Genomic DNA, 18,849 nt, shown 5'->3' with positions numbered 1-18,849 from the left:
TTTTAACTCTTAGGCTATACAACACAGACCGCATAGTTAGCTCGAAGTAGTTCAGTCTATAGATACTCTATCATTAATGAAGGCCCGAACTTCGCGCATTGTGCAAAATTGTCTGCTTGCTCTTTGGTGGTTATGGCGATGTTGCTCAACAAATGAATTCGATTTCAACAGCACCCCACAGAGCATCTGGTTGCCACTGGTTCAATTTTAATAGTGGTAATTAGCCAACGTCTAATTCCACAGCTGTAAAGTATTAACTATATTACCTTGGGTTACTCTCCATATATTTGGTCAGCACAGTGGGCAGTCTTCGCATTATGCTACTTGGTGCTATTCAGGTCAGCATATGTTCAACCAGCAAGTCAAATTTATAATGCTATCTATAAGAATTCGATTGCTGCGCACATGAATTGAAGGCACTGTACGTAATATTACAATGATTTTTCACGAAAATACTAGTATGCACAACAACCATCATAGACACGGCAATTCTTATGGTTTCATATTGGCTGTGCAAGTACATCTAGATAAATATGCTTGTACGTATGTTTTCCACATATTAGGTAGTGTTTTAGCTACATGAAACAGCTTATATTGTATGGCAACTCCGGTATCGGAGCCAGCAGTCGAGGAAGTGGAGGACAAAGGGATTCGTAAGAACGAGCGGTGGTTTGGGGCTTGGCTGGGCGCTCTTGGCAGCAGCCGCGAGGACTGGGGCCTGCTGGCGTGGAGTGAGGGACCACGCCGTTCCCACATTCGGGCCAAACGTGGGGCGCCGGCTGCATTCTGGGACGAACCATGATTGGGGGGGGGGGGGGGGGGTAAGGCGGGCGGCACTTGTTCCGCGGCCAGTAGTGACGCCTGCCGGGCCTGGTGTGGGATCATCGCCACGGTGCGAGCTGCAACTATGGCATTCCCTGATGAACGTTTCCACCGACTCCTAATCTGTCACCTTCATAGGATCTGGCTTGAGACACGGGGGTGGAGAGCTACCGGCGCTATCGTTGGATAAGGGACCTACCGACGCAATTATAGTATCAACGCCATGCAGCACTGTATCAACGCGCCAAGTTGTCGAAGCTCGGAGACTACGCGTGCCTACAAACCCGGCGGCGCCGATGCGTTCAGCCACTCGGAGACGTCGGAGAGCAACGAAGACCGCACCGTTGACAGTAAGGAAGCCGCCAAGGCACGCGAAGGCAAGCTATCGAAAAAAACCACTCCGAAGAACCACTCGTCGGGTAGCGAAGCCGAGAAAAAGAGTGGCGCGTCGCCTTCGTCCGAGCCCGAGGGCGAAGTCTCGACCTCTGACTATGGTTGCTCGGCGTCGGCTCTGAGGATTACCTTTTGAGCGCATGAGGTCACTTGCAAAAGCTAGTGGAAGAGGCACCGTTCGACCCATGCTCATCTGCGATCTTCCCCTCACGCTAACTGCGTGGTGCAGTGCCGTGTGGTCTCTGTGCGGTGGAATGGCAGCGAGTGGGAGGCTACTACTTCCGGCGGCCTGCTGCGCCCCTTTGTCAGGGCAACGTCGAGGAGGAAGACCGACCAGGTGTGCCTCCGGGAATGGTTTAGGTCCTTATGGTTTCTGCAACACCTCGACAACTCGGAGGCCGCACCAACTGGTCTGTCGCATCTTCGCGAAGCGTACGTCCGGGAAGCCAGCCAGGTTCAGGGCTTTCGGGTTTCGGGAGGAGCTTCGTGACTCACCCGTTCCCTGCCCCGCTGATCCTCGTTTGGTGGAGCAGTCGGCAAGGTTTACCCGCCGCTGGGGGTGCGGTGCCATCATCGCCTTCGCATAGGGAGGGGCGGTGTGGGAATTCCGGCATTGGAGCCAGCAGTAGAGGAAGTAGAGGACAAAGTGACTAGTGAGCGCAATAGGTGGTGCGAGGCTCGGCTGGGTGCTCTTGGGCCGGCCTACTAAGAAATTGCCTGTTGAAATTTGTGCTGTACGTCTTGCTGTCGCGCTGTTATCAGCGCTATTCTTGAGAATGCACTCATGAGATGCGCGTAGAAATTGAAAATAAACAACGTCTTTCCTCATGAAACTGTTTCCAGCTAGGCAACGGACCCTGATATGTAGCCATTTTCCTTTAATCTCCACCACCACAGAACTGACGCAGACAGTGACTGAAGCTCAAAAACAAGAACTGCAGTGAGTACATATAAAGTATCATACAAGGACGCTGCTTGGCCAACTTGTGGCAGTGATAGTGAATGCACAGGGACCGCGAGGACGGAGCTGTGGCACTTTATTTTATTTCCCAAAGTACGCATGGCGCCTTCGATAGACAGTATAGTGCAGGGGGCGGGGTGTACATAAAAGAGAAAAAGATACGTAATACTGCAGCATAGGATGAAACGCTACGACATGTTGATGTCTATAATAGTACACCGTGAAGGGACTGCGCAAACATTTTATTTGAAGTTATTTTCGCCGTATCATTTGGTAACCGATTCCAGTATGGAGTTGTATTGGAGAAAGAGGACTTACTAAACACTTTCAGTTCGTGATCAACTCTCACAGACACTAGTCGGGCACATGTGCAACTTGAATTTAAACGGAAAGGAAAGCAATGGTCCAGATCGAATTCCGAACAGTTTCTTGAAAAGTACGCAGAACCATTAAGTAAGTTTATTCATATAATTTTCTTAAAGTCGCTCCGTGAGAGGCACCTCCTTGCAGAGTGGAAGGTTGCAGAAATAATTCCCATACCAAAATCAGGTGACACATCTTACCTGTCTAACCATCGGCCAATTTCTTTAACATGCACGTGCTGCAAAATACTAGTGCAGATTTTCGAAATGGTTTCTCAACAGTCACCCAACTCGTGGAAACCCTTCACGACTTAACTCAAAACATTAATGAGCAACTACAGGTGGACATAATCTTTATGGATTTCTCTAAAGAGTTTGATCGTGTTTCCCATGTTAAATAGCTTCACAGACGTAACCGTCTGTTTGGTAATGGCCCTCTTGTTCGTTGCATCAATGACTTTCTGTCAAACCGCTCACAATACGTAGAATACAATGATCACCTTTATGATGCTGTCCCTGTTTTGTTCGGGGTTCAGCAGAGCTCTGTTCTGGCCCCACTTCTGTGCTTAACGTACATAGATCATATAACAAACCAAGTCGACGTCACCATTCGCCTCTTTGCAGACGATTCCATTCTTTATCATACTGTGAGCAACGACGAAGGTCATGCAAAACTGAAAAATTCCCTAAACAAGGTAGTGCAGTGGTTTGCAGGCTGGCAAATGGTCATAAATTCCGACAAAACTGTCTTAATGTCGGTCACAAACAAAAAATTAATTCAGCAGTTTTCGTACGGTTTCAACAGCACTGTTCTCCAACGCGTCACCCAGTACAACTATTTAGGCGTAATCATCTCATCCGACCTCAGCTGGAATGCGCACATACAGTAGGTAACTAAAAAGCCCTAAACAAACTGTACTACCTCAAACGCACTTTATCGCATTCCACCAGCCAGACAGAGCAGCTTGCTTACGTCAGCCTTATCAGACCGGCACTCGAATATGCCGATATAGTATGGTTTCCACATACCAAAAACCAAATTCATACACTGGACCGCATACAAAGAAAAGCTGCCCGACTTATTTATAATCGTTTTAAACGCACTAATTCGCCAACCGAACGTCTTTCTCGCGCAGGCCTCGCTACCCTCGAAATTCGAGCTAAGGTTAAACGATTAAAGTTTCTATACTTAGTATTACACAGTGCGCTGAAGTTGGATCCCGCCGCCTTTGTAAAGCGCAAGCACACTAGACAGACTCGACATAATCACGCTCTCACGCTTGAAGAATTTCTTTGTAACAACAATACTTTTCTCTTTCCATACTTTCCGCGAACTGTGCGAGAATGGAACTGCTTAAACCCTGCTATTACTGCCCAGCCATCATTAAAAACATTTACAAATCATTTAGAAGAAACACTCGCGATCATAACTTAGTTTTTTTGTTATTGCAGGAGCAATTGTGTGAAGACGAATGTGTAGTTCGATGAATGTAAGCGTCGATATTTTTCTATGCTTAGTTCTTGTTTGTTCAGTGTTATTTTGCTCATATTTTGATCATCATGTGCCCACTCCTGTAATAATCCGTCGGGATCGACAGTATTGTGAAATAAAAAAAATAATAAATAAATAATTAGCAAGTATGTAAGTAGTTAGTGGTTTTGATACCTGTTCTTGAATTAAAATATATCATGGAACAGTTTTAATCCATGAAATAAACGTCTATTTGTAGCTAGTCCGACCTACGTTCTTTTTGGCCTCTGTCACACTAAAATTTCGTCGGTAAATTCTTAATGCAAATCGTGCAGCTTTACTCTGTACTCTTTCCAGTTTGTCTATGTTCACTCGTGTCCAAGGATGCCCAAACCGTGCTGCCATATTCAAGTATTGACCGCACACTGGAAAGATAGAGCAGAGCCTTCGCTTTGAATGAAAATTGTTTTGCGCTTCTTTTCATAAAACCTCGAAGCCAAGATGCATTGGAAGAGATGTAATCAATGTGACGTGTCCAAGATAAATCACTGGTGAAATACACTCCCAAATATTTAAATTCTGACGCAGTCAACTGTTGTATAGCATTATTGTTACCATTAGACTGAATATGTTTCTTTTTCACTTTACTTAAACACATGTGCACCATTTTCTTTACGTTAAGGTTTACGTGCCATGTTGAACACCACTGTGAGATTCTGTCAATGTCACCTTGTAATGTTGCACGATCAGTTAAATTAATAATAACTCTATACAATAAGTTAACGCGCTTTTGTATCAATACACAATCAGCACCACATTGTTGCGCCGACACCAGTGGACGGGCGCAGTCTCTAGGCGCTCGGGTAGCCGTCGAACCTCGTCACCAATTTAGAAGGACGATCTTCTACGGGGCACGCACAGGTGTTATTACTTGAACGTTAAAAGTAAAAGCACTCAATCACTTCCGAACATTCCATCTAAGATATTTATTTAAACGTCGGACTACAATATACAAGTGCAGTACCATATGGCGCTACAGCTGTGTAGCTTTGGCTGCATAGGCACAGAAAGAAATCAGGTTGTGTAGCGTGTGCAAAGTGGCAGAGTTCGGTACTGTCTACCCTCCCGCTTCAGCACGAATAAAAAAAAAATTATTGCTAGGTTTGGGTCCTCCTTCGGGTATGGCGTTTTTATTAAGAAATTGCCTGTTGAAACTCGTGCTGTACATCTTCCTGTCACGCTGTAACCAGCACTGTTCTTCACTATGTACACAGCAGGCGCGCGTAGCCGCTAAGCTCGCGAAGAAGAAATGACTTGCACAGCGGAATAACAGCAAAAGAAGCCGCACCCGAAACGCCTTTCGCTACGCTCACTTTCACTCACCAACAGACTGCGCAGCTGCGATGGAGGAACCAAGGGGAAACTTCGTCGTCGCCGCATTGATGGATGCAACAGGAGTGTACAGCTTCAACTCGAGGCTAGCGGAGTCATTTGTCGGACTGGACGCGGTCAAGCACAGCATGCCCACTGTGATGTTACTTTTTATCTTTGACTGCGCGACCTTGGTCTTGTTCAGTAGTTCCTTGCATTTCTTAATCACGGCTTCTGCGTCCGTCACGGCGACCAGCTCCGGCGTTTTGGCCGGGACCGCGCCTTCGGGCGCATGTTCCTCGCTCTCAGGAGCATCGCCGTCAATGGAAGCGTCGGCAGAGTCACTGTCACCTTCAAGCCTGGCAAACGAAGGCTTTCCCCCGTCGTTGGATTCCTCTTCTGAAGAGAAAGAATGATGTATTTATTAAAAAAATACGAGTATGACTAAACACTTCTTATGAGCTCTTCATGCTAATGCATCCATATCCAATTTACCCCAAATGAGTGTTGCGAGTTATGAACGGCTCGCGGGAAGCGAGCGCGTCAAGAGGCTTGGCGCTGTTTCATTTGGCCTGACTTAGGTGCAATTACAAAAGCCAAGTGCGCCCAACGAACGTGTGGATAACACTGGTCTGCGATAGCAAGAGCCACGTCGACGCGGCGTCTCGGCGGTGCCCTCTCACTGGCCCGCCAACGCGGCAGCTGTTCCCGCTCGCCCGCTCTGCTCCTTAGAGGTGCACTGGCGCCCTGGAGTCGCAGCCACAGGAAACTCTGTCGAGGTGCGCTCGCCACAAGGCATCGCATCAAGTGGAAATGTATGGGCTGTTTCGGTACCAGAGACGCCAGCTTGATTGCTCAATGGGCTATTTGAAGCTTTCGCATCAATAACCAAAAGTGAGCGACTGTGGTGCTCCAGAGGAGGTGCCCAGATAAACGGGATTGTTTTACTTCACAACAGTTATAACAACCTACAAAAAAGGGAGACAACCACTGTGAATGATACCAAGACTATGAAGGAGAGCTGTAGCTTGTTGATAAAAGCTTAATAAAGGCTGATAAAAGAACTTGAGTATTTTTTCCTCTACACTGGGAAAAACAGCCAACACAATTTTCACCCACGCATACCAGATGTGCAAAACATAAACGACACTACACAAAATCATAGCCCCATCTTTATAAGTTACCCAGTTGACCGTCCAAAAGGAAACGCAGTGAAAATCAGTTAATCTGCGAGCGGGGTCACTTATGACGAAAAAAAAAAAATGATTTAACGGGTAGTTAATGCAGGATCAGCCTCTCATTCGCTTGCTTTCACTGCTTCTTCTTGCTAGCCCACTGCTCGTAGACGGCCGTAACACTTGTGTTATGACGGTGATGATGACAACGAGGAGACTGCGGTAACTGCGCGGGCCACAGCGCATTAGGGCATGTAAGTCACCTGTGATAGCTGGTTCGAAAAGCGCAGCAGCCATCTTCTCTTGGAATGACCATAAGTGGATCTTCTTTAATGCGATCACATTTCAGAAGACAGAAATATACGGCGGAGATAATTTAGCGAGAGAACCCTGTGGCACCCTCTGCTTACACGGGGCTGCAGCTCCGTCGCTGCTCTACTGTTGCGACGTGGTACGTAATTATAGACGCTTTTGAGGGCTTGAGGCAGAATGAAACAGCCCAGACATCAACGAGTACGTTATAATCCTTTTATTTAAAGGCGAATATAATATGTGTACAGCCTGCTACCCCCATAGACGGTTCTGCATCTCCACCCTGCTTTGTCATCTCGATAGCCGTATGTTCTTACCGTGCCATGATTATTATGAGTACAGTAAAGTAATTTTCTATGTCGTTGCAGGCATCACCCATTCGCAGGGAAAACTCTAGCACATATGTATGTACGTCAGGCATTAGACGATGCAACTACGAGCACAATTTCCCGCCGACAATGCACACAATCAACAACATAAACAATAGTGGATAAATGCCGTATGTATACGCTGTAGAAGCGTTACATGTTGTGTTGCGTGTGCTGCCAGTTACAGGCGCTTTATTATATATCCCATTTAGTCAACAGCAAGCACACAATCATTTGCGTATCCGTGAACGAGACAGCTTCATGGGGCACCAGCTCTGTGAGGAATGACTGAACATGTGTTCGTGTAGCTGAATGTGAGGATCGCAAAAATACAACATTTCAATCAATCGCACATTACGCGAGAAGACGACAAAAACTGAGTGAGCCATTGATGCTTTCTCAGCCGCGTTTTTGTGGACGGTAGTGATATGCTGCTTTCCGTTTTCGCAATCAGGTGTATTCGAATGCGTTTTATCGATGTGCACGAAAATGCAGGGCACAAGAAATTGCCGACAATTACATTACTTCCTAGCGAAACTTGAGCGCAGCTCTCTAGCTGTTTTTCATATAGGCAGAAGGCTTATATTAAAAACCATCTTTAAGCCTCGGACAATCCGTCTCGTGCGGAACATTTCGCACCAACCGTCGCAAACGGAACGTAGCTCTGCGCAACTGGGGTGTGATCGGAGATGGTTGTTCGGCGCGTTCGTTCGTTTACCGGCGCGCGCGATTGGCCTACTCCGCGCCGACGTCACCACATGCGGGGCGCGGCCACGTTTTTGGTGACATCAACATGACGAAACGCCCCTGTCAATCACCCTCCCACCGAGCATTTGGTCTGCTAGGCGCCGAACTTGGCGGGAGTTGGGAAGTTTGGAGCGATCATCGCTCATTACGAGACCGGCTTCGCAGGGCACGTTTGGTTGATTGGATTGGATCCAAATGGTGGCTTTGGCAGTTGATTAGCACGTTCAAGTCCAATCCATAGTTTAATTCGAGAAAAATGGCGCTTGTGTTAGGAACGTCGTTGTTAGCGCTGACATTGCTCGAGCAGGAAGGAGAGCGGGTGGCATTGCGAAACGTGTTTGAAGAAATGGCAGAAAGCGAATTCCAGAGTCGGTTCCGTTTCTCGAAACAAATAGTGCGTTGGTTGTACGGCGAAGTCGACCCCATCATCGGTGCCAGCGAGCCACTGGAATTTTGTTGCTGCCTTTGAAAAGTGCGCCACTGCTCCCGTCGTTTCTTTCTTCTTTCTTTGTTCTAGCTGTGCGCGACACCACCTAGGTACGACGCAGAGAAACTAATAGTTATAAATTGTAGTATTCACACTTACTACTATTTGAAAACGTGTTTAAGCTTGAGAAGACAAAATTTAGATGCAGATTTTATTCATTGGAAGACGAGAAACATTTCGTTTTGTTGTATACTCTCTTCAAGCAGACGACAAACCAGGGAAGTAATCTTCCGGGGAGTTTACCGCTTACCGATTGGCTGCTCTCTCCGCCCCGTTCTCAGAAATTTCGCATGCTGCCACTTTGTGACACTGCAGCAACCGAACAGAACGCGTATCGAACAAAAATCTCCGATCGCGCCCCTGCTTCGCTTATCGGGAGGTCGCGGGAGGCACCGCATACGCGCATAGGAACGTCACGCGGCAAAGAGATTGGAGCGACTGAAGGTGAGTTCATAAGAGCGAAAGCTTTCCTGGCCGCGAAATTGCGATTTCGCCGAGGCAGGGCTCCGACGCGGCACATGACGTCACAACCAGTGCCTCGCCGCTGATAATAAAGCGAAAGCGTTACTGGCCGGGAACTTGCGATTTCGCCGTGCCGGTGCTCTGAGGAGGCACATGACGTCACACCGCGTTCTTTGTCGTTGCGCTCGCCTCCGTTCGCTTCGCCAGATGCATCGCATGCCTGATTATATGTCAGACGATTGAAAAGGAGAGCTCGCGTGCGTCGCAACCACAGTTGAGGCGGCAGTATGGACGGAGACAATCCTGATAAGCAGGAGGAGGCTTGGAATGAACATCGGACCGAGATGAAGAGGAAACGAATCGCCCAGTAAACAGACAAACAGCGCGCCGAATGACTGGCTAAACACCGCAACAGAGCTAGACCACCAGACTAACCTGGACTTGCAATCAAGATGAACCAAGATTAACCAAGGTTAACCATGGGGTACTACGTATATCATGGCATAGCTGAGTTAAGCTACTGCCAAATTTATATAGTCGGACGTTATCGGTACGCGGGCGAGCGTCACTCGAGGTCGGGTGAGCCGAAGCACGTTGGCAGTTTCCGGTTACGTCCGGCTGCGCCAGTGCGTCGAACCACTGGTCGAACTCGCCAGCGTCACGTAACGTGTGCACGCGCTCACGCTGCGTCTATATTTAGCCCATCACTGACGCCGCTGGCGCTGCTAGCGAGTCAACTAAAGGTGGCTCTGCTTTTCGGCTTGGGAAGCGGGCACCGTGATCCGCTGGTACCGAGCCAGTGCTTCGGCAACCGAAGAACACCGAACGCTCTCGTGCGGTCGCCGCGGCGGAGGAGGCAGGGGGAAGGGTACGCTCAGTGGCGAGTGGCCGCGGCTATGCGTTTTGGCATGGCCCATCATCGAAATCAGCTGCCACCGAGCCGGCGCTCTCATTGCCGCCGCACAAGGACGGCATCGGAAGAGCAGTGAAGAGAGCAAGGCTAGCGCCTTGCGCGAGAGATGGCACCCGGAGCGCGCACAGCTTAAAGCCCCTTAGACTACGTAAAGTATCGCCACGATTTGAAGAATGACGCTTCCTCCTCGCGCGGTCCGGCGGAGGCCGACGCCGCGTCGCTATTGGCGTAATAGCATCACATGGGGCCTCGCGCCATGCTTCAGCGCCCTTTTCACTCGAGAAGCACCTACGGAGTGGCCAGGAGCACATGCTGGCGCCGTTGCTACGCTCGAGCAGTGTAGGTGGCGCCACGCTCGATGAGACAGTAAAGCCCCTTAAACTTCGTAAAGTACTGCCACGCTTTGAAAAATGCCGCTTCCTCCTCGCGCGCTCTGGCCTAGGCCGACGCCGCGTCGCTATTGGCCTAATAGCATCACGTGGGCCCTCGCGCCGTGCATCAGCGCCATTTTTGCTCGAGAAGCGTCTACGGAGTGGCGAGGAGCGCATTTGGCGCCGTTGCTACGCTCGAGCAGTGTAGGCGGCGCCACGGTCGAGGAGGGAGCGTGAAAGAGAGGATAAACGAGGAGGAGTGAAGGCGGAGGAGGAGAGTGTCGCTACTTTACGAAGTTTAAGGGGCTTTATGAGACAGCGTAAAAGAGAGGAGAAACAAGGAGGAGTGAAGGCGTAGGAGGAGAGTGCCGCTACTTTAGGACGTTTAAGGGATTTTAGCACAGCTCTCGCTCTCCAAAAGTAGCGCCAACCACTTCTCTCCTCCTCCACTCGGCGCGGCCTCGATGGTGGCGCCACCCATGCTGGCTCCGCCGTAGCAGACGACGGCTAACACGCTACCGGGGCAAATCCGCGGAAAAGTTCGTTTGAGCCCCGCGGAGCAGATTTTTCAATCGTGATCTTGCTTCGTTAGCCGGCAACTGGCCCAAAGAATGTAGTGTTGCAATTGCGGAAAAAATAGAGAACCATTATTTAAGGCGTAAAGCACGCGTACGTTGAGAGTGCGTGTTGCTGAAACACGACGCATGCACGCGGTGCACTCAAACACGTGCGTAATTACCAGTGTTTGACAGCGTGAAATTATGTGTATGTGGTTTCGTAGGTTCACATACAGTGCATATAGCGCATGCGATCACCATTTACTTAACTGGACGCATAAAAATGTTAACGTTAAAGAGTAAAAATGTAAATCCTTATCAGCGGTCCCGCGGTTCTTTGCGGTCGTTCTCGGCCTTTACAATCCTGCTCACAAAACGTGCGAGTAGCCGCTGCTCATGCCTGCAATATTGAGGACGCGTTTAGCAGCCGCCGGGATAGAGGTGAAATGCAAGAGGGCCGTGGAGAGATTCCTCGTTGGCGTTTTGTAATTTTCCTCGCAAGGACACCGTACGTTGCAGCAGTCGTCGGGCGCTTTTTCGTTGCGGGGTGCTTTGGTAATCGCGACAAGTACTGCTCCAGGAGGGCACATGTAACGGCTAACAGAGGCCTCTGGAGAGCGCGTGACATTACAAGGCGCCGTCAATAATACTACATAATGACATGTTCTTACAACTAGTAAATAAAATCTAATAAAGAAATGCGATCACGCCGAGGCGCCATCTTCTGGCGCAGCGCTAGCGCGCCAGTGCGAGAATTTCGAAATGCCAACGAGGAATTTACCGCTCCACGTACAACTACGATCAAAGTGCACGTTAAACATTCCTACGCGACCTAAATAAAGTTATCGGGACCCGCCCACTACGACCTCCCTCATAGCTTTAGTCGCTTCAGGACGTTAAAAACGTTAATCACCACAAATCAAATCAATACATGCAGGCGTACATTCGAAGCTCAACGACTGCATCCGTAAGTCATAGTGAGCCTTGCAAAAGCATCGAGAATGCGCTATCTTCTGGTGGAGCTCAAAACTTAGCATGAATAAAGTCGCTTTTTTGTCACAGGCAAGCTGCAGATGCGTACATTTTCGCCGCAAGACGAAACTACATGAAACAAAGAGAGCACATTCAAAAAAAGTCAACTTAAACGCACTAAAAGCACGCCCAGCACACACACACTTTTTCGAAGCGGCAGGCGTGAACTAGGCTAAAAAAAAGAGGTTATGAGCAACCGTGGCACTTCACAAAGCCGTGCATATTTTGCCACTTCCTCAAAGTCATCCCCTCCGATACTATGTCTCCATAGTTTTCCTTGTGCGTTGCGCTCGCCAGATGGTAAAGAAAGGCGGCTTTTGCCGTCGCTCTGTCAGTTGCGGCAACCGAAGGCGCACCAGCAAGGCATCACAATTAAGTTCTCGTCCCTAAAACACTGGATTTGTTCCGCTGACGCACCCGATCAGTCCATTTGCGCGTACTTTAGACGCGAAGGGCCAACAATGGCGGTGGGAGCGCGCTGGGAAAAAAAATATACAAGAACGCGGCACCTGCGTTTACGTAACACTTCTTTTGGGCCTAGTTGGTACATACTTCTGAACTAAACGTAACAGCGCAAACAACTAAGACGAGCCACAAGAAGAAAGACGGACACACATTGGCGCTGACTAACAACTTCTTTTTTCCTTTCGTCGTCGATGCATATATATACCTAGGCCACATAATCGCGCAGGCGCAAAGAATACACTACTGACATCTGCCAACTTAACGTATACGTAAACGTAGGAAATGAAATTCTGATTGGTGCAGGGACAACGATGTGTCACTAATGCAATTATTTCCTTGTCTTTTTATGTGATAGGCCTCTAAGGCAAGCCGCGCATGTTCATTCTTGCTTTTTCCAAGAATTATCGTCCGATCAAATCGCGCCTCACAATTGCTGCAAGAGTTTATATGCGCAACCAGGTGCGCTCCTTTGTGCCAAAGTATGCCAAATTCGGCATGATGCCTCATACGTGTCGTGCGCTGTCGGCGTGGTTTATGGCATGCCACTCTCATGTGGCAAGACATACGTTGGCCAGACAGGGCGTTGCGTCAATGAGCGACTCAGGGAACATGCGCAAAAAGTAAACAAAAATGTAGATAAAGGAGCGCACCTGGTTGCGCATATAAACTCTTGCAGCAATTGTGAGGCGCGATTTGATCGGACGATAATTCTTGGAAAAAGCAAGAATGAACATGCGCGGCTTGCCTTAGAGGCCTATCACATAAAAAGACAAGGAAATAATTGCATTAGTGACACATCGTTGTCCCTGCACCAATCAGAATTTCATTTCCTACGTTTACGTATACGTTAAGTTGGCAGATGTCAGTAGTGTATTCTTTGCGCCTGCGCGATTATGTGGCCTAGGTATATATATGCATCGACGACGAAAGGAAAAAAAGTTGTTAGTCAGCGCCAATGTGTGTCCGTCTTTCTTTTTGTGGCTCGTCTTAGTTGTTTGCGCTGTTACGTTTAGTTCAGAAGTATGTACCAACTAGGCCCAAAAGAAGTGTTACTGAAATTCCTTTCTAGTGCAGTGGGTCCCTCTTTTTGTGTGTCTTCATGTTCTTCAACTTCTACTGTCGTCAATGCATTGATCAGCCACATCATTGCGACTTGCCGAGCAAGACTTTACGGGTTCCCCCTACGCAAAGGACTTGTGCCGACAGATGTGAGTGCTTTGTTCAGTCCTGTGTCTCCATCGTAGAGCCATGTCAAGAGACTGTGTAAACTCTTACGCTCGGAACTGTGGCGGCAAATCCGACTTTTCAAGGACTGGCTTTGGTCTGTTTGCCATGCTGCTGACGCCGAGTGGATAGCTCTTAGGAATTACCGATCTTATATTCGCCTTGCTGCTGAGCTCACGGAAGCAAGATGGAATTGCATGGTAAAGATCTTGTGTAGATCTGGTGCAAAAATTACCCTAGATGAAACAAAAAGTGTTAAGGTGCTTGGTAATGCTCTTCTACCTGATGAGGTTAACCGTTTGCTAGTGAAAGGCCCTAAGTTCTGTGTTCCTTCTAGTGTCCATGCTCATGAACTCATAGCCATTAATAGAAAGGTTGCTTCCAAGGCGAATCAAGAAGACCGCGATCGCTGCCTTCTTGAAGGTGTCGAGCGTTTGGAAAAGGTAGTACCTAAAGGACCTTCACGCTGTTCTGATGTCAGTGTTCGACGAACGTTGTCTTTCCTAAAAGATAACGAACTGAGCCTTTTGGAAGCAGATAAAGAAGGTGGGTTTGTTGTCGTCGAGAAGGGCATCTTTAACGAGAAAGCGTTGCAGGCTGTGCTAAAAAACTTTGTTCCTATTAAGAAAAGTGCAGTGAGGATAAAAACAAAGTTTGTTGACTTTTGTAAAAAACTGGAATTGATGCCGCTTGCAAAAAGCATTGAGAAAAGTAGAGGCAAGTGCCTATCGGTATTTTTTAAGGCTAAAACCCACAAGCCAGATTCACCATTCAGGACCATTATTAGTGAATCTGGTTGTTGGCAGAAGAATGTGAGCCAATTCCTGCAAAAGAACTTAAAGTTGCTAACAGTGAACGACCCTTTCCGAACAAAGAATTCGAATGACGTGGTGCAGTTCTTGCGTGGGAATAAGGATGTAGGTTATGGTTTTTCTGTTGATGTTGAAGATTTATTTTATTCAGTTCCACAGCGTCAACTCCTGTCTTCGGTACATGAATGTATTGAGTATAGTGGTACGATCTCGTTCCAGAATCATGCCGGACTTTCAGTGGGAAATTTTTTAAGTCTTTTAGAATATTACCTTAGAGCTACTTTTATTGTTTTTAATGACCAACCGTATTTACAACGGAATGGTATTTGTATTGGATCATGTGTTGCTCCCGTCCTTGTGGATATTTTTTTGTCTTGTGTGGATCATTCTTTAGACCATGCTTTTATTGAGCGGAAAGTTTTAAAAGTTTTTAGATATGTCAATGATTTTTTGGTATTTTTATCGCTTGACTCGTCCTACCAGGATACAATCAATAAGGTTTTAGAAGATTTTAAGGTACATGGACAAGGTCTTATGTTTACCCACGAGAGTCCACAAAACGATGTATTGCAGTTTTTGGAACTGAAGCTTCAATTCTGTGAACGCCATGTGTGTTGGGCGTATCAACCCCGTGCGAAAAAGGAACTGTTGTCCTTCAGGTCTGCGCACTCGAAGATTGTGAAAAGAGGTATTGCATCGTCATGTATAGAATTGGCACTTAAGAATTCGTGTGTGCACAAGATGCAAGAAAGTTTTGACAATCAGATCAGCCGACTTTTGGCAGCTGGGTTCCCTATGTCGCTTTTGACTGCAGTGGTTGAAGCTCTGATCCAGAGAAGTAAAACCACAAAAAGGCCAGCCGCCGAACGTGAAACGCGAAGGCCTGCGGTGGTCCCTTATATACATAAGGTGACCCATCAACTCAAGAAAGTTGCTTGCAGGCATGGCGTTCCTTTGGCAATTTCTGCGCCAAACAAGCTTTCAAAGCTATGTTCCCGCACCTGCGGAGAGAACAGAGGAGGATGCCAAATTCGGCATGATGCCTCATACGTGTCGTGCGCTGTCGGCGTGGTTTATGGCATTCCACTCTCATGTGGCAAGACATACGTTGGCCAGACAGGGCGTTGCGTCAATGAGCGACTCAGGGAACATGCGCAAAAAGTAAACAAAAATGTAGATAAAGGAGCGCACCTGGTTGCGCATATAAACTCTTGCAGCAATTGTGAGGCGCGATTTGATCGGACGATAATTCTTGGAAAAAGCAAGAATGAACATGCGCGGCTTGCCTTAGAGGCCTATCACATAAAAAGACAAGGACATAATTGCATTAGTGACACATCGTTGTCCCTGCACCAATCAGAATTTGATTTCCTACGTTTACGTATACATTAAGTTGGCAGATGTCAGTAGTGCATTCTTTGCGCCTGCGCGATTATGTGGCCTAGGTATATATATGCATCGACGACGAAAGGAAAAAAGAAGTTGTTAGTCAGCGCCAATGTGTGTCCGTCTTTCTTTTTGTGGCTCGTCTTAGTTGTTTGCGCTGTTACGTTTAGTTCAGGACCTGCGTTTACGCTGCAAAGAACAAATATACAAAAGTGCAGCACCTGCTTCCACGTGACACAGATTGACCAATGGGGGAGCGGAGGAAGCTGGGACGGCAGGAGGCGTAGAGGAGGAAACGTCCGGGAGAGCAGGGTGGCGGAAAGAGCGAAGAATGGCGCTACTTTTGGAAAATTGAGTGGCTTTAGCACAGCTAGAGCAGCGCGCTGATGATGACATTGGTTACGAGTAGGCCGATGGTGACACGAAACGCAGGAATGGGTGCCAAAGAGCTGTGCTCATAAACAGTCAAGTGCCGTGCAGTCTTCATTTGACGTAACGGAACAACGGCCATGACAAGTTTGGAAGTCGACAATCGCACCGGTACGTTTCCTGCTTATTTCTTTTGTATGCAAAACCCAGTTTTCGTACCAGTTGACCTATGTGGACTTTGCGACCGACAAGTGGGCCGACCATACCCAAATTAGGGACGTCACAACGCCGCAAGCGGCGCCTTTATCAGCGCTCGCATCATAGGAAGGCAGGACGCACCCTATCTAGTAGTTTAGGGCAGGAATGTGAATACGGAAGAAGTTGGAATGCTGGAATTGGAAATTGGAATATGAAACAAATTTGCGGTGCGGGAATTTATTTTATTGCGATAGCAAATAGATGGAGACTAGAGGCACCTTTCCACCGCCATCGTCGGCGTCGGCGTGATGTTCCGCATAAAGTCCAAGTGTGATTACACCGTGGTCGCAACCCGTATACTGTAAGGGCGTATGAAAGCATGAGAAGGTAAGCCGAGGGTAGCAGCTTGATCTCTCGCGTGCAAAAAAGGCGACGAGGAAGCGTGCCATCTTCAACTTCACGCAAGGCCGTGAGAGAGAGGGTGGCGTTCCATTCCTTTGGCTGTTACGTATGACGCTGCAGCCACCGTGATCTGTGATGAGTGCAAAGTCTAAGAGCGCTGAGGGGTTATAGCTTCGTGTGGGCTGTGTTCTCGTCGCTTATTTCGCCTTGAAGAGAGAAGCAGCATGCAGATTGATTCACTCACAAGTGCTGCCGTTCTTCCTCACGCCAGCGTTCTGACAACGAGTGTGCGTGGTCATCCAGTGAAATGGGTTCATGTTTGCTTGTGCGTGTCTTAGACCATGCTTTGAAATCAGATATTGAGAAAATGATTGCAAAATCGTTTTTTCCTGTGTGTGTTCTCTCGCATCGTGCGTTTTTTTGCACTAAATATATTAACGTGCAAAGATGTTTAATTAAAGGTGAGGAGGAGCAGATAAACAGCAGCCTAGCAGCAGCGAACAGCCCGAGCTCTCTTGCTAATCTCAGCACGGGTCGTTGTCGTCTCCGAGCTGCTATCGAAAACACAAGGCGCGTCTGCTTCATTACATTGGCTCCGGGTGTGAAACGGAGCCATGCTGGCGACTCAGGCAGCAGAGAAGATGAGGGGATCGAAATAAGGCATCAGCCTGCTAACATGCACTGTCCCCGACCTCGACAACGAAGGTCCGGCGGAAGTGTGACGGGCTCAACGATATAGTTCACAGGGGAGAAGGCGTCGATGAGCAGCGACCATGGTACCGCGCAAGTAGTTTACAAGAAAGGCCGAACATGTGAGGTGGTATCGATGGCCACACAAGGGAACCAGCAGGGAACGTGGCCGTGGCCTGATGAGTGTCGCGTATTGTGTTCGGACGCCCGTGATGCTCGCTGGTCAACGGACGAGCCAGCTGACGGCAAGCTTCAGCGTATCGGGCGACTTCTGAAATAGTTGTGCACTCTGAAGCGTAAGGTCGGTAGGGCAGGATAGCATCCAGAGGACACGAAGGCTCACGCCCATGCAAGAGAAAAAGCGCTGAAAAACAGGTGGCCGCTTGCGTCGCGGCGTTATAAGCGAAAGTAACAAACGGGAGTACGGTGTCCCAATTGGTGTGGTCGGACGAGACGTCCTACATCCTCAACGTGCTGCCCAGTGTTCGGTTGAAGCGCTCCGTGAGACCGTTCATTTGGGGGTGATACGCTGTCGACTTCCGGTGAATGATCTGGCACTCGAGAAGGAGGGATTGCATTGCTTCTGGCAAGAAGACACGACCCCTATCGCTGAGTAATTCTCGAGGAGCGCCGTGGCGAAGGACGAAGTTCCGAAGAACGAGCATCGCAACGTCGCGCGCGGTAGTGGCGTGAAGAACCACGGTTTCGGCGTAGCGCGTCAGGAGATCGACGCCAACAATAATTCAGCGGTTTCCACATCCACTGTATGGGAGCGAGCTATACAGTGGATACAGCGAGGTCGATGCCTACGCGGTCGAATAGTCGAGCAAAGCAAGGTAGCGGCTGTAGTTGGCCAGTAGGGCGCAGTGGGGGAGTTTTGCTTTGTTGGCAGGCGGTGCATGATTAACGTACTGCTGCAAAAACCGATACATTCCACACCAGTAATATCGTTGACGCAGCCTTGTGAAAGTTTTCAGGATGCCGGCCTGGGCGCTTTCATGTTCAGCTGGAAGTGCGCGCACATTTGGAGCGAATGTGACGAGGGATAGCGAGAAGCCATTTCCGACAGTCAGGCATATAGTTGCGGCGGTAGAGGGTGTTGTCTGGCACGGCAAAGTGGGCTGCTTGACGGTGTAACATTCGCGTTGATGGAAGGACCGATGGAGCGGCAAGGTAGTTGAGCAGCAGGGCAAGCGATGGGTCCTTGCGTTGCTCCGAGGGCATGTCAATAGCGGTCGGTAGTCACGGTTCTGAGGTCGGAGAAGGAACGTAAAGAGAAACCACATCAGGTGTCATTGGCGAGCGAGACAGCACGTAAGCGTCGGAATGCTTTCAACCAGAGTGGTATACGACACGAATATCATATTCCTGCAGGCGGAGCGCCCAACGGCCGAGGCCGCCCGACGAGTCTTTAAAGGAGGAAAGCCAACAAAGGGCGTGATGGTCAGTGATGATGCTGAAAGCACGGCCGTAGGGAAAAGGACGAAACTTGCCCAATG

This window comes from Dermacentor andersoni, chromosome 11 (assembly GCF_023375885.2).
Source record: "Dermacentor andersoni chromosome 11, qqDerAnde1_hic_scaffold, whole genome shotgun sequence".
Classification (NCBI taxonomy): Eukaryota; Metazoa; Arthropoda; class Arachnida; order Ixodida; family Ixodidae; genus Dermacentor; species Dermacentor andersoni.
Note: the sequence above shows the minus strand (reverse complement) of the source record.